This window comes from Mytilus galloprovincialis, chromosome 11 (assembly GCF_965363235.1).
Source record: "Mytilus galloprovincialis chromosome 11, xbMytGall1.hap1.1, whole genome shotgun sequence".
In the NCBI taxonomy this organism is placed as follows: domain Eukaryota; kingdom Metazoa; phylum Mollusca; class Bivalvia; order Mytilida; family Mytilidae; genus Mytilus; species Mytilus galloprovincialis.
The window spans coordinates 62,351,694-62,365,658 of record NC_134848.1 but is presented as its reverse complement, the minus strand read 5'-3'; the positions used below and the strand labels follow the sequence as shown (position 1 = coordinate 62,365,658).

General features: G+C 32.8%; 1 long non-coding RNA gene across 1 annotated transcript; it reads right to left on the bottom strand.

Annotated features, from left to right (window-relative positions):
* Nucleotides 1–5,789: 5,789 nt before the first annotated feature.
* On the bottom strand, nucleotides 5,790–11,213 carry LOC143052570 (uncharacterized). Its single transcript, XR_012971156.1, has 3 exons — nucleotides 11,031–11,213; nucleotides 7,691–7,816; nucleotides 5,790–6,011 (listed from the first exon to the last, which is right to left on the bottom strand). It is a non-coding gene; the product is annotated as an uncharacterized LOC143052570 (long non-coding RNA).
* Nucleotides 11,214–13,965: the final 2,752 nt, after the last annotated feature.

Here is a 13,965-nt window from a genome sequence, read left to right as displayed (position 1 = left end):
AAAAAGTCACGAGAACAATTCTGTGATTTATGAAATCTAGGTTCCTTTAACTTTAAATGATTGGTCAAAACAATGGCTTGTAGATTTTAATCCTAAGAAAACAGAATATATGGTTTTTAATTTCCGTAAGGATTCACAGCCTATTAATTTGAAATTTAATGGACAATTTATAGAAAAGGTTGATGACCACAAACATTTGGGTGTTACTTTTTCTAATAATTGCAAGTGGTCAGTACATATAGATAACATTTGCTGTAGTGCCACTAAACAATTTTTTGTTCTGAGAAAATTGAAATATATTCTTAACAGAAACAATCCTAATAAGATATATCTTGCATAAATACTTCCACTTTTAGAATATGCATGCGAACTATGGGATGGATGTTGTGTTAGAGATTCTGAAAAAAAAAGCGCTTGCAGTTTGAGGCAGCCAGAATTATTACTGGGCTTCCGCAATTTGCAAGCATAGAATCCCTACTTTTTGAAACTGGTTGGGAAACTTTGAGTTCTAGAAGAAATAGACGTAAATTATGTTTATTTCATAAAATACACAGCAATTATGTTCCAGAATATCTTATGGATTGTATCTCGAATTACACAGATGATAATTATTATAATACTAGAAACCGTTCTCACTATAGAGTACCGAGATGTAGATTGGACATATTTTCTAAATCTTTTTTCCCTTCTTCAATTCGAGCATGGAATTTATTACCATTAGATAATAGATCCATACAATCATCTCCAAATTTCAAAAACACCATCCGGAGAAATGATATTTCATTTTTGGTACCTAAATATTATTTCATTGGAAACAGGATGGAAAATATACTACATACAAAATTACGACACAGATGTAGTCCTTTAAAAGCTGATTTATACAGAGTTAATTTAGTAAATGACCCAAGTTGTGAATGTGGGTGTCCATTAGAAGATTCGATTCATTTTTTAGAATGTCCACTCTACATAAACTTTAGAAATCAGCTCTTTAAAAACATTCAACACTTAGCTGATATCTCCATAGAACATATTTTATTTGGAACAGACGAAATTACTGTTGAACAAAACACAATCCTTTTCAGAAATGTACATAGTTATATACGCCATACAAAAAGATTCTTTGATTAATATTGGCAATTTGCTGTATCTTAAAATGTACTCGTATCCAACTGTTATACTGTTTAAACATACTATATCTATTGTATATATTTTTCATATTGTACTGAAATATATAATTGCTGTCATCTTGAAATTTTGTATATTGTACTTATATGGAGAGGATTATCTTAAGTTGTTATAACTTGTATCCAATCCTATTGTATATGTTTAAACTAAACTTTAACTTTAAAGCTAATAATTTACAATGTTGTTAACCAGTTAGACTATTTGATATTATAAAACTGACCGAAAAAAAAAATCATACAGAAAAGGGAATTAAAAAAGATCTGAAATCATCAACCTATAATATTTATCAACGTGTGTCCATACAATAGAAATGTTGTTCAGCTGTCGAAGGCATTTGGAAGCAAAACGGCAAATTCTATATAGTTTTGTAAAATTTTGCATGGAAGGACATCAACAACAGCAAAAATGAAAAAAAAAAAACAAAAAAACTTGAATTTGACAAACAAGAAATGAAAAATTACTTCCAACTGAATACTGTTAAGCTATTAATATACATGTACCTAAACTTGCTTAAAGTTCAGAGGCCTTCGTGTATTCATTTCTTTGATAAATACTCAACATTTTGCAAAAATTTTGTGTCTTTTGGTCTCTTGTAAGGAGTTGTCTCATTGGTAATTATACCACATCTTCTTTTTGATATATTCATTGTACAACATGTAGCTAACTTCGTAAGTTATTCGTGTTTTTTTTTTTTAACTCGTTTGATTCCAGCGTCTATGGTGAATCTTTTGTAGACAAAACTCATGTTTGGCGTATAAAATTTTAATCCTGGAATCTATGATGAGTTTATTTTTGATCATATGTTTGATAATAAGTCATCATCTTACAATGAGTCTACAATGTAATACTAAAACCTTAACGAATACGCTTCAAGCTTGGTGAATTTTTATATAAAAAAAGATAAAAGTCCTTTTGAAAATGGCTCTCGAGTAAATAAATTTGAGGGATATTTTACCACTTCATGTATTAAACTACTTTTTTGTTTTAAAACTAACCATAAACTAAGAAGTAACTAAAAATATACCTAAGGAAAGCCTTAAAAACGCCCATTTATAGGCAAGAACTACATGTAAATGCATGTTGTTAAACTGAATCGGAGAGCCATCGCACAAAATATTAAAAAAGAAGATTTTTGGCATTCAACAATGAGCAAAGCACGTACCACAGTCATATATAAAAGGCCCCGAAATCACAAATGTAAAACAATACAAATGAGTTTAACGGCCAAATCAATGAACACATATGAACGAAAAACAAATATGAACACAGCAACAAACGACAACCACTGAATTACAGGCTCCCGATTTTGGGACAAGCACAAATATATAGAATATAAAGGGGTTAATCATTATAGTGGGACTACAACCCTGTGAACCCTCCCATAACTTGGGACAGTGATGTAACAGTACAACATAAGAAAGAACTATACAAATCAGTTGAAAAGGGCTGAACGCATCAGATGAATACAAATAGAAATACATAGTGAACGTGACCGGGTACATCCCAATAAAAAACCCCACTAAGTTCAGATCGGAGAGTACTCGCAGCTACTGACAGGTAGTCCATAACTTTAAAAATGAAATACGTTGCCAAGATTAGGCCGAATTGGACCAGTCGTTTCGAAGAATATTGATTAGCGCTAAACACCATTTTAAGCACTTTTGTGATATTTCTTGGCTGTCAGTGTTTATATGTGATGGAAGTCGGAGTTCCCGAAGAGAACCACTGACCTTCGGTAGAAAAAATGGCAATCAAATTCAATAAAGATTCGGGTCGATCGTGTGCTGCCACATACGGGATTAGAACTCGATACCTCAGTGTTGACTGGCTGCCACGTGTGGGATTATAACTCAATACCTCAGGGTTGACTGGCTAGTGATACATCTGTTCGACTACTTAGACCATTCGGCCACCGAAACATATTCACTGTTTTAAAAAGACAAAATTGATAGTTTATGTATACACATTACGCTTATTCCAGTACACTGGACCATACAATGACTGACAGTTGTTTTTGATGGAGGAACACAGAATATCCACAGTCGAATGATGATTGCCACAAGCGATGTTATGAGTTTATAGACGAAAGACAACAATAGGAAACAATCATGAACAGGAAAATAAAAATCTATAAGTTTGTTCCCTTGCAATCTGGTGCCCCGAAATAATTATGATTCATTATCAGTCGCATTTAGAGTGATACTAGACAACACGTATAAACGTATAGGTCTCCTTTACTACATGTAGCTTACATCTATTAAATGTGAACTATGGTGAATAGCTGTCTCATTGATAATCATACCACATGTCCTTATTTATGTATAAAGGCTAGAGCACAACCTTTTGAGTTCAGCTGACTTCAGTAATTTGATGATACTCCTATATTAGATACATAATGATTGATTGCTATATATATATATGCAAAACGTCCAGTGGCAATTGTTTCATTTATATTAGGGACGTTAATACTCATTTTACGATACAAAAGCTAGGAAGGTGCAAGTAGGCCGACCAGGATGAAAAGCGGACACAATTAATTACACCTGGAAATATGCTGGAAATGTGCGGACATTTAGCCTTACAGCATGTCATCTACAAGCCTCTTTGAGGGATGTTGCAATGTTTTAAACGTGTAGAAAGCTTGTCTTTCTTCTCCCTGCAAGATACATCGGATTGCACTTTCTATTCCTACCGGACGTGGCTGCGTATTTATACATCCGGGACAGCCACATGGAAACCACTCTTTGACAGGGTTTAACTACTGGATCTTACGAAGTCCAGGGTTGACCATACACCTTTATGTTCTCATGTATATATTTAGGACTATCTCATAATGCACAATTTAAACACATTATATGCAAATATTATGATTTGTTCATGATATTCACATATTGAATATATTACCATATATAATAGTAATATATGTACGAATTTGCTTTGTCAAGGTCTAACGTTACAAGAGTGTATTAGCGCAGTAGGTCAAACGAATAAGTCAATGATTAAATCGGGAGAAAAGGCAAAGCTATTTTTCTGATGATTTTATTCTTATTTTCAAGCCATTTTTTTCTGTTATGTATCATTCTTTGTATAAATTTGAAGAAAAAAAATCATATTTCGATGAAAATAAATTAGAAAATACAAGGAACTATTATTTATCGGTAATTCGTATATTTTCCCTTTGATCTTACTGTCTAATATTTTCGAGTATCAACGTACTGGCTGTATAACTGAAAATATTAGGCAATACATTGTGTGACGTCATAATTACCGATAAACAGAATAATAGGTAGTTTCGTTTTTGATACTGACTATATCATGTGGAATATCGTAACTCGCCCTTAACGGGTTCGTCTAGATATTCCACATGATATATAACGGGCTCGTCTAGATATTCCACATGATATAGTCAGTATCAAAAACGAAACTACCTTTTACATGTTTTATTCTGTATATCTTTCCTTCCAGTTCTGCCTTCATTTTGTTGCAACTTATTTTACAACGCCATTTGTTTTACACGTTGGAGAAATTAGCACTATGATTTTTATTCAATGAAATAAGACTTTTTTATTTGATCTTGAAATCATCTTGAAATTCCAATATTTTTCTGCAATTGAAGAAATTTATTCATAAAAATTTAGGGGGACCGGGTAGCAAAAAACAAACTGCCGGCCCTGTCCTGATAAATCCGGAATTGTGTCCCTGTTACGCAAATGTCCAAAATACATTATCTAATTACAAAATATAACTTGTACTTTGATAGATATATAGTATGTTATTCGACTGTTGACGTAAAGAACAAATGCACAAACAAAAGCAATACTTAATGCTCGGGGCAGTTTTCGTATGTCATGTAAGGTTAACATCGGGTCATTAACTTGCCTCAATGTTCATATCCAGCTTCACAAAAAGTAATATCATCATACCTTGATACATGTAAATAATAATTGAGACGAGCACGGAAAAGGGTAGAGGGTAACGACTTTGACTACCCATGAGGTTCATATCGAACTTCACAAAAAACCATCGTTGTCAATATAATGGAATTTGTGCGACTGTCTTAAACGTTAGAGGTTTAGTTGGTTGAAAAAATAAATCAGGTTTAATAAACCATTTTCTACCTAAGAAAATGCCTGTACACAAATGTACCCAGTCGGGAATATGACAGTTGTTATCCATTCGTTTGATGTGCTTGAACTTTTGTTTTTGCCATTTTCTTAGAGAAATTCCGTGTAGAATTTACCTCGGAGTTCGGTAATTTTGTTATAATACTTTACACAACTGTTCCAGGTTATGGGTCGGGTTGAGCGCTCAACAACATGTTTGATCCGGATTTTAAGGTATTTGTCCCATATCAGGAACCCGTGTTACAGTGGTTGTCGTTGTTTCATGATTGCCAGTCATATTTTGTTTCCGTAAATTGTTTTGTTATAAACTAGTCCGTTGTTTTTAATTTGTGTCACATTTTTCTTGTCGAGCTATTTTATAGCCGACTATACGGTGTTAGGTTTTTGTCATTGTTGAAGGTCTAACAGCTGCCTTTTATTGTTTTCATCCACTTTGTTTTAATTCTAGATTAAAATGTTGTCTCATTGGCAATCGAACCATGAAAGTAAGATTTAAAGTTGTCTATCACAGTGACTGTTAAAGTCTACGCAGCTTATTTTTGAAATTTCAGTTTTTATGTTTTATTCGTTGACAATGCTTTTCATCAGATCGGTCGTTGTAAAGGCAATCTGGTACCCCATTGCACATCCACGATTTTGGTATACATCGATGGGTAATCGTGCACCGGAAGTAGAACCATGGATACTGATCACACTTATCGTCTGCACAAATATACAATACATATGATTAAAATCTACACAAAAAAAAAAAACAAGCTCAGAGTAGATAATTCTTGAGTACAGCGTCGATAAAAATGCCAAACAACTGATCATTTATTATTCACGGTCTTTTCAGTACGACACATATACAGTAAAATTAGCATACGGCCGTATGGTGACCTATATACATGTATATTTAGTTATGCTTGTATGTCAATTGGTCTCTGGTGGATAGTTTATTAATACCATATAATGTTAAAGCATTCAATTAAATTAAAAGTGTTAATATCCATAAAGTTTACAACAAAAACAGTTTACACAAATTAATAAGTTGAATCTTTTCTGTTTTTGAATTTGAATTAAAAAGTAATTGTCGATAATAGTAGCTGTTTTGTCAGTAGTAGATTGAATGCATTATAATTATACTTCAAGTGTAATGCCAGATTTTGATTGGTTAATATACTCGGAGGCCGTTTAACTCTATCTCATTTCTCAACAAAAGCTATGTTTTTAAGCCCTCCTCTACTGCAAACCAAAAACTTATAGGTACCAATTCACGACTTTTTAATATTCAAGAAAATCATTCAACAACCAGATTACATGTTAGCAAGTCCAGTACTAAAGTTACACAAACGTCAATTAAAGACACACGACGTTTTCATTTTGATAGCCAGTCTTTATGAGAATAAGACAATTTAGAAAAATCTCAACACAAGGCAGAAAAAACCCTTTATCCTAGTTTAAAGTGACCATTATCTTGAGCTGAAAAAGTTTTTTTTTCTCTCTGCGTTTCTGGTAATTTGATAAATCTGTAGATCGAAAGAATGATGGCAAATAATTGAGTTACCTCCCTTTTAATGTTAATTGCAAGTGCATTTCAACCAAATTATAACTTTAGAACAGAAATGATCGGGCATTCGTGTACCATTATACATCTTCAATAAAAAGTAATGTAAACTTCACCATTTATCCTATTCCACAAATTAATATGCAATTAAATTAAAGGCTTTGAATTATAAAAAAAAATACAAATAAATAACCATATTTATCTAGTGTTATGTGAATTAAAGAAAAAAACATTAGAGAAAGACGAAAGACACACAAGAGATATTCAAACTCATAAGTCATAAACAATCTAACAATGTCATGGCAAAAAAAGAGTCCAAGACTGAGAAACACGAACCCCACCGAAATCTAGGGGTGATAAAAAAAAATAAAAAGGTAAGCAAATCCTGCTCCGCGAGAGGACCTGTCGCGTTATATATTCAAGATGGTAGTCTCGTGGATACTGTAAGTCCTGAAGGTAGCCATTGTTGATGAAGAGTACTCTATCAAATAACTTAGTTCATCCCCTTGATTTATATCTTCTATTATAAATTTTAGCCTCACATCCTGACCAAACCTCTTCTTTGCGTCAGTACGTCGACCAGTGATCTAGGATACCAGGCTAAATCAACTAGCATATTTGCGACTTGAACATCAGAAAGCTGTGTTTGTCTCTTATTTATAGTATGCATTTAAACGAGATATTAGTTTATGTGTACATACTTACTAGTATATACTAAAAATGCGCTAGGATTCATTCATAAATAATTGTCAGATTTTGGCTCTGCAAATAAAGCTAGATCCAGTGAAATAGGAAATACTATTTTTGAATAATATGAATGTATGTCATGATATACCTCGTTTACAATTCTTTTCGTCAGATTCGTCGTTCCCGCCACAATCTACCATACCATCACACTTCCAGTCACTTGCTATACATTTACCATTCTTACAACGGAATTCGTCAGATCCACACGAAACGCCTTGACAGAAAAATAGACAAGAATGTAATTAATAGTTTACCGTATATAAAATGTATGTATTTTATCGAAATTAGCATCATCTAAAGTAATAAGGACATGTGTACTGATTGACAAATGACACAACTATACACGACAGTTCAAATGGGGAAAATATAAACATAAATAAGGCCGTTAGTTTTATCGTTTGAATTGTTTTACATTGTCTTATCGGGGCCTTTTATAGCTGACTATGCGGTATGGGCTTTGCTCATTGTTGAAGGCCGTACGGTGACCTATAGTTGTTAATTTCTGTGTCATTTTGGTCTTTTGTGGATAGTTGTCTCATTGGCAATCATACCACATCTTCTTTTTTATACGCAAGCGACAAGAATGAGAAAACCCAATACCGTATACTAGTAGTCAGTCAGCTATAAAAAGACCCGACTCATAAAATGTGAAACTATTCATCCGAAAAAAACAATATAATTTACGAACAAAAATTGACGGACATGAACGCTGGAATTTGGCAAAACTTTTATGAATTTTGGTCCTCAATGCTCTTCAACTTCGTACTTCATTTGGCCTTTTTAACTTTTTTGGATTCGAGCGTCACTAATGAGTCGTTTTTAGACGAAACGCGCGTCTGGCGTATATACTAAATTTAGTCCTGGTATCTATGATGACTTTATTCACATCTTGATTTACAGGCGCAAATGTTGCGGTGTTGGACTTAATTTTGTTTTGGTTTGATTTAGAAGCTGCTTGTGTATAATCATTTAAAAAAAGTCTATTTGAATAAATCTAAAAACAAATATTAAACTTTTCATGATATATATACAAACTATTGATTTCTGTCTTATAACTTTTTATGACGCCGCAAATAATAAGTACAGCAGGCTATGATAAAACCATCGAAAACGAGGTAGCAATCTGCTCAATGCAACAAAAAAAAAAAATCCTGCAATTAGCCATCTATTGTACAAATAACAGGTATACAAATTTTTTTTGCTTTATTGGTACTTGTTCAAATAAAGTCTCCTGCTACGCCACGTCCATGTTGAGCAAGCTGTAATACGAATATTTCTGTTTCCTAACCAGTTCATTTCGGGGTCCTCTTCGCAGTCCGCATTTCAACTAAGTCGATTTCTTTGAGACATTTAGAGACAATGATTTAGATTTTGATAACTTAATTTTCAAGTGTTGGGAGTAATTTCAGGATAAACACAATATATGTATAATGTCGGAAAATATAAAATTTATTTGTACTCGCTACTAAATAGGAGAAAAGCTCGACAGAGCCTCGCTTTTCGTACTGTTTCTGAAGCCCATACACATACATTTGATATTTTCCGACAACATAAATATATTGTATATGTATAGTGACAGTTTTTTTTTTTGGCGTCATGACCATGCATATATACGTTTGATATGGTAATGAATTTCATCAGCAGAGCATTTAATCTTAGACTAATGGTTTACGAATTTTTAGCGTGAACAATTACATTTTCCCGCGATTCAACGCATAGCGGGAAACATTTGTATTAACGATGCGTATGAATTTTCTAACTTAGTCACGTGAAATTATTTTGAAAGCCTTCACTTTCTACCCAACAGTCGTAGTGTCAAGTTTATTTTTACATATTTCAGATATGTAACATTTTTGGTTAGTTTTAATTCATGTTTCTGCTCATGATTAGTTGTGTTTTGTTTCGAATGATTATCTATATTTCATTTTTTTTATACTGTCCAAGTATACCTCTGGAGACGGTCTTCCGAGCATAGGGTTTGGACACAGGTTTCCAACTTTTTTTCCGCTACATATTTAGTATTTAATGTAGTGTGACCGAGTTAACTCGTTTTAGTTGGTATTTGCTGGCCGGCGGGATCGTCGATGAAAGAGTATTTGTTATTATTTGGTATTTAACTTAAATATACAGCATATATCAGCATTCAGTAATCATCTATTATAATTGTATTGATTTATTTATCTATTTATGCTTATGTATTGCATTTTCAACTTAAAAAATACGGTGTCCTTCAAGCTGTCTGGGTTATCGGAAATATGAATATATTGTTCTGTTTTATTATAGCCTATGTATTTAGGGGGGAAAAGGTTAAGGTAATACATGTGATCGGTCGATCAGCAGTAAAAATCATACGAGACATACATACATTTAATTTGTAACAGTGCAAATTCAGACAGAGAAGTAAAATAACAAAAAAAAAAAAAAAAAAAAAACAACTCTTAAACAAAAGATGAATTTTCAATTTTCGTTAACATACAGGTATATTAATTTTCTTCTCACTTGATCATTTATCGATTTGTATGGATGATTGATATTTTTTCACGTGACTTCAGAAATATAGATGTAGAACAAACTCTTTTGAAATATTTTTTTCTTTCATATTACCTTCACTTATATTATTATATTGTTTGTCTCTAGGTTGGATGAACAAATAAAGAAGACAACTAGATTATTGGTTAGCACAACACCAACTATCTGCACCCGACTCCTCCTAAAAAAACTAACAGATTCTAACAATAGTCAAGAAAACTGCACAACCAGATAATAATTATACATTCTTAGGCAGCAAACCATTTGTTTTTTTCTAGGGGGGGGGGGGGGGGGGGGGGGGCTATGGTTTTTTTTTTCTGGACACATTTTTTTCTTTCAATTTTGGCATTACATATAGTGGCAGCTGAGGGTGAAACAAACAATTTTGTTCCAAAAAAACCATACCCCCCCCCCCCCAGAAAATCAAATGGTTGCTGCCTTACATGTCCGGTCTATGTTTTTGTTAGATGTATTTCTGCTTTCTATCGATTGTTTACCGTTCAACATTTTGTACGTCATATATCAGACCGTTTCTTTTCTCGTTTCAATTGTTTTACATTTGTCATTTTTTGGCCTTTAATACTTCACTATGCAGTTTGTGTTTTGCTCATTGTTGAAGGCCATACTGTGACATATACAGTTGTTGACTTCTATGTCATTGGATTGTAGATATTTGTCTCATTGGCATACCAGGTCTTCTTTATTTTCATATTTACAACCATAATTTTATATTCTATATTGAAAACATTTCTGTTTTGTGGTAAAAAATCAAATAACTATGAGAGCCATTCACATATTCAGATCTCTTTATTTTTATTATTACAAATCTATTTGTTGTAATAAATCAAATAACTATACGAAAGTAAAAGGTTTTAAATAGTTACAATTAACTTTCTTACCATTAATTGATTTTCCTGTAACTAATCCACTTAATGTCAAAATAATGACTATAAACAGACAAATTCCTACAACCACTCGCGTCATGACTGTCAACCTTGTTTATGTTTTCATTTAGCATTAAATATTTCACATCCTGTAAAGTGAATCGGTGTTTGTAATTTTATAACTTTGACTTTTCCCTTATAATACGAACTAAAAATGTCAGCATCATTTTGTATTAAAACTTGTGTAACTATATAATTAATGTACGAATTACTCAATTTGTCATATTAAATGTTAACTTATTGCGATTTGCATTGCAGATTCGTAAAACAAACATACCATCAGAGGGAGGCAAAGGCGAATTAATGGACAATTCATTATTATTATTAAATTAATTCTAAAATAACTTATTTTATTGTATAGCAATATAATATTTCCCACAGAACGTAACCAAAAGTTAGCGTGCAATAAATTCTAATATTGCACTAGTGCAATAAATCTTCAAAATTCATGACGTCATTAACGACAAAATCTTAGTTTAAACCAATTTTTACTTTCAAATATTATATTGCTATACAATAAAAGGGTTATTGCATGAATATTGGGGAATATTGTCCCTCGTAGAACATATATTGCACTCGCAAGCTCGTGCAATATAAAATTCTACTCGGGACAATATTCCCCAATATTCATGCAATAACCCTATAATATGCTATTAAGTTCGCTAGCCGTGACTGATGTACGAATTATAGAAAATAATGAAATATCATAATATAATAGTAATAAACGAGCCTTAGTCATAAATCGAATCGCAAAATACGCCACGCATTAAAATATGCTAACTTTGAACTCCCACGTTGTCTTTGAAATTGAATAAAATATTGTATTTTATATTTGCACAAGAATGTTGATTTGAATCTGTTTAAGAAATATTGCACTTGCAGTTTATTTGTAATGCAAAAGTTGAAATTGACAATCGTCATAACTCGGCTGATTCCGTATTTCCAGGACAGATGATCACAGATGGAGAGTAGCGGAGTCACCCGAGTTTTGCCGATTGTTAATATTAACATACGGCAGATGTAACATCGTTGATGCTCTGACTCTCTTTCAGAGTTGCTACTAAAGACGAGTATTAAATCATTGAAACCTAATAACGAATGTTGATAACTAATTCCCGTGAGTTGTTAAACCTATATCACATATTGTCAAATGTTGTGGTAATAAAGAAAAATCACAAATTTCCGTTGCCCAGGGGAAACATTAGTTCTTTGTGAGCTTAAAAGTTATATTTTATCATTGTCCTAACGAATAGTCAAAAGAAATGACTTAATTTCGAAATACATTGCAAGATAAGCCAACCAAAAAGAAACATTTTGTGTATTACTTGTCTCCGTTAAGAATAGTTTCCTTCAAGATATTCATGCGAGGAATAGTTAAGTAGAGATTATCAGATTGTCAGCATATCGGTATTGAACAATATCAGTATTAAATATGAAGCTTTTTCTCGAGTGAACACAGCAAACAAGTTCAAAAAGGTTTCATATTATGCCTAGAAAATAACATTTTATAATACATGTATGAATATACAGACTATACTAGATAATCGATATATCGGCTTATGTTTACTTATTTTGCATGATAGAAACAAGCACATTTTTTTTCGCCTGCAAGCTAATCAATATGATAAACTATGATAGTCCGTCGGAAGGGGAAGATAAATGGCTGACACGTGTTAAAAGAGACACCCTTGTAGATTTCTAGAAAAGAGAACTTCAGGCTAATGCCGCTACAAGGCAGCACTCGCATCCGCAAAGTTGAATGGGATTAATATACATGTAAGTTGCAATAACTTTTTTCCCCCAATCCACTATAAATAAATATGTTTAAACTAAAATGATACAGAAAGAGAGATGACTCATAATTGGCCATACCCTGGCATTATAGAGTAGTCTGTATACAAACAAAAGTAGCGCTGCGCAGTATATTACGAATTTTATTGTTTCGGGTTCGTCTCGTTTTGGTAGAGATCTAGATCTAGCTAGAGAGGGAATATATAGTCCCCAGATACAAATATTTGAATACTGTCAAGCTTGGAATTAAACATTAAGAGTTCTGTTTACAGAAAGTATAAACCTTAGAGTATCTTGCATGTACTTTTTTATTTTACTTTTTATATCATTCCATGGCAAAAATGAATGTATTACAGACGAAACTGAAGATAAATTAAATACAAATATGTCCACAATAATTGGAACGCATCTACATGTACAACCTGTGTGCGATTATAATATCGTTGCTGATATTTTTATAGGTGGAAGATGCCAGAGTGCCGGACAAATGACTGACGTTTCAACAAGAAAACTGACAATCATAGTCAAATCAGATCAGAGTCGAATGCACCAAGTGTTGACAGGCTATGGATGGATGTAGATGAAAATAATTAGACAACCATTGCTACTAACGCTCTTTGTATCACAAGTGTTTCAATAGTCCATGCAAATTACATTCTGTGACTATTTACTAAACAAGAAAGAAAAAAAAAGATATTTCAATTGTTTTAATTGATTGAAAACAACACGTTTAACAAGCATTAGCCTTTCAAAAAGGGCTAGTCGACTCTTAGCTGATGAAAATGGAAAGTGCTCTCGCTTTGTAGATTAATTCATTTACTAGAATAGCCACGTGCATCAATCAACAAATTTTACAACACACGTGAGGTCACACGTTATGAAGTAGTATAAATCGTTTAACGTTGTTGTCTACGAAACTCCAGAAGATTCGACTATTTATAGATAAAAGTTACCTGTGTACCAATATCATGAATATGCATGATCAATGACCAGGCAAAATCTAATTGCTAAAATAGAGAGGACAAATCCGATACCCTACGGGATTGAAGGACATTTACTAGGTTTGGATTGTCCTAACCAATCAATAAACTTTGATTAT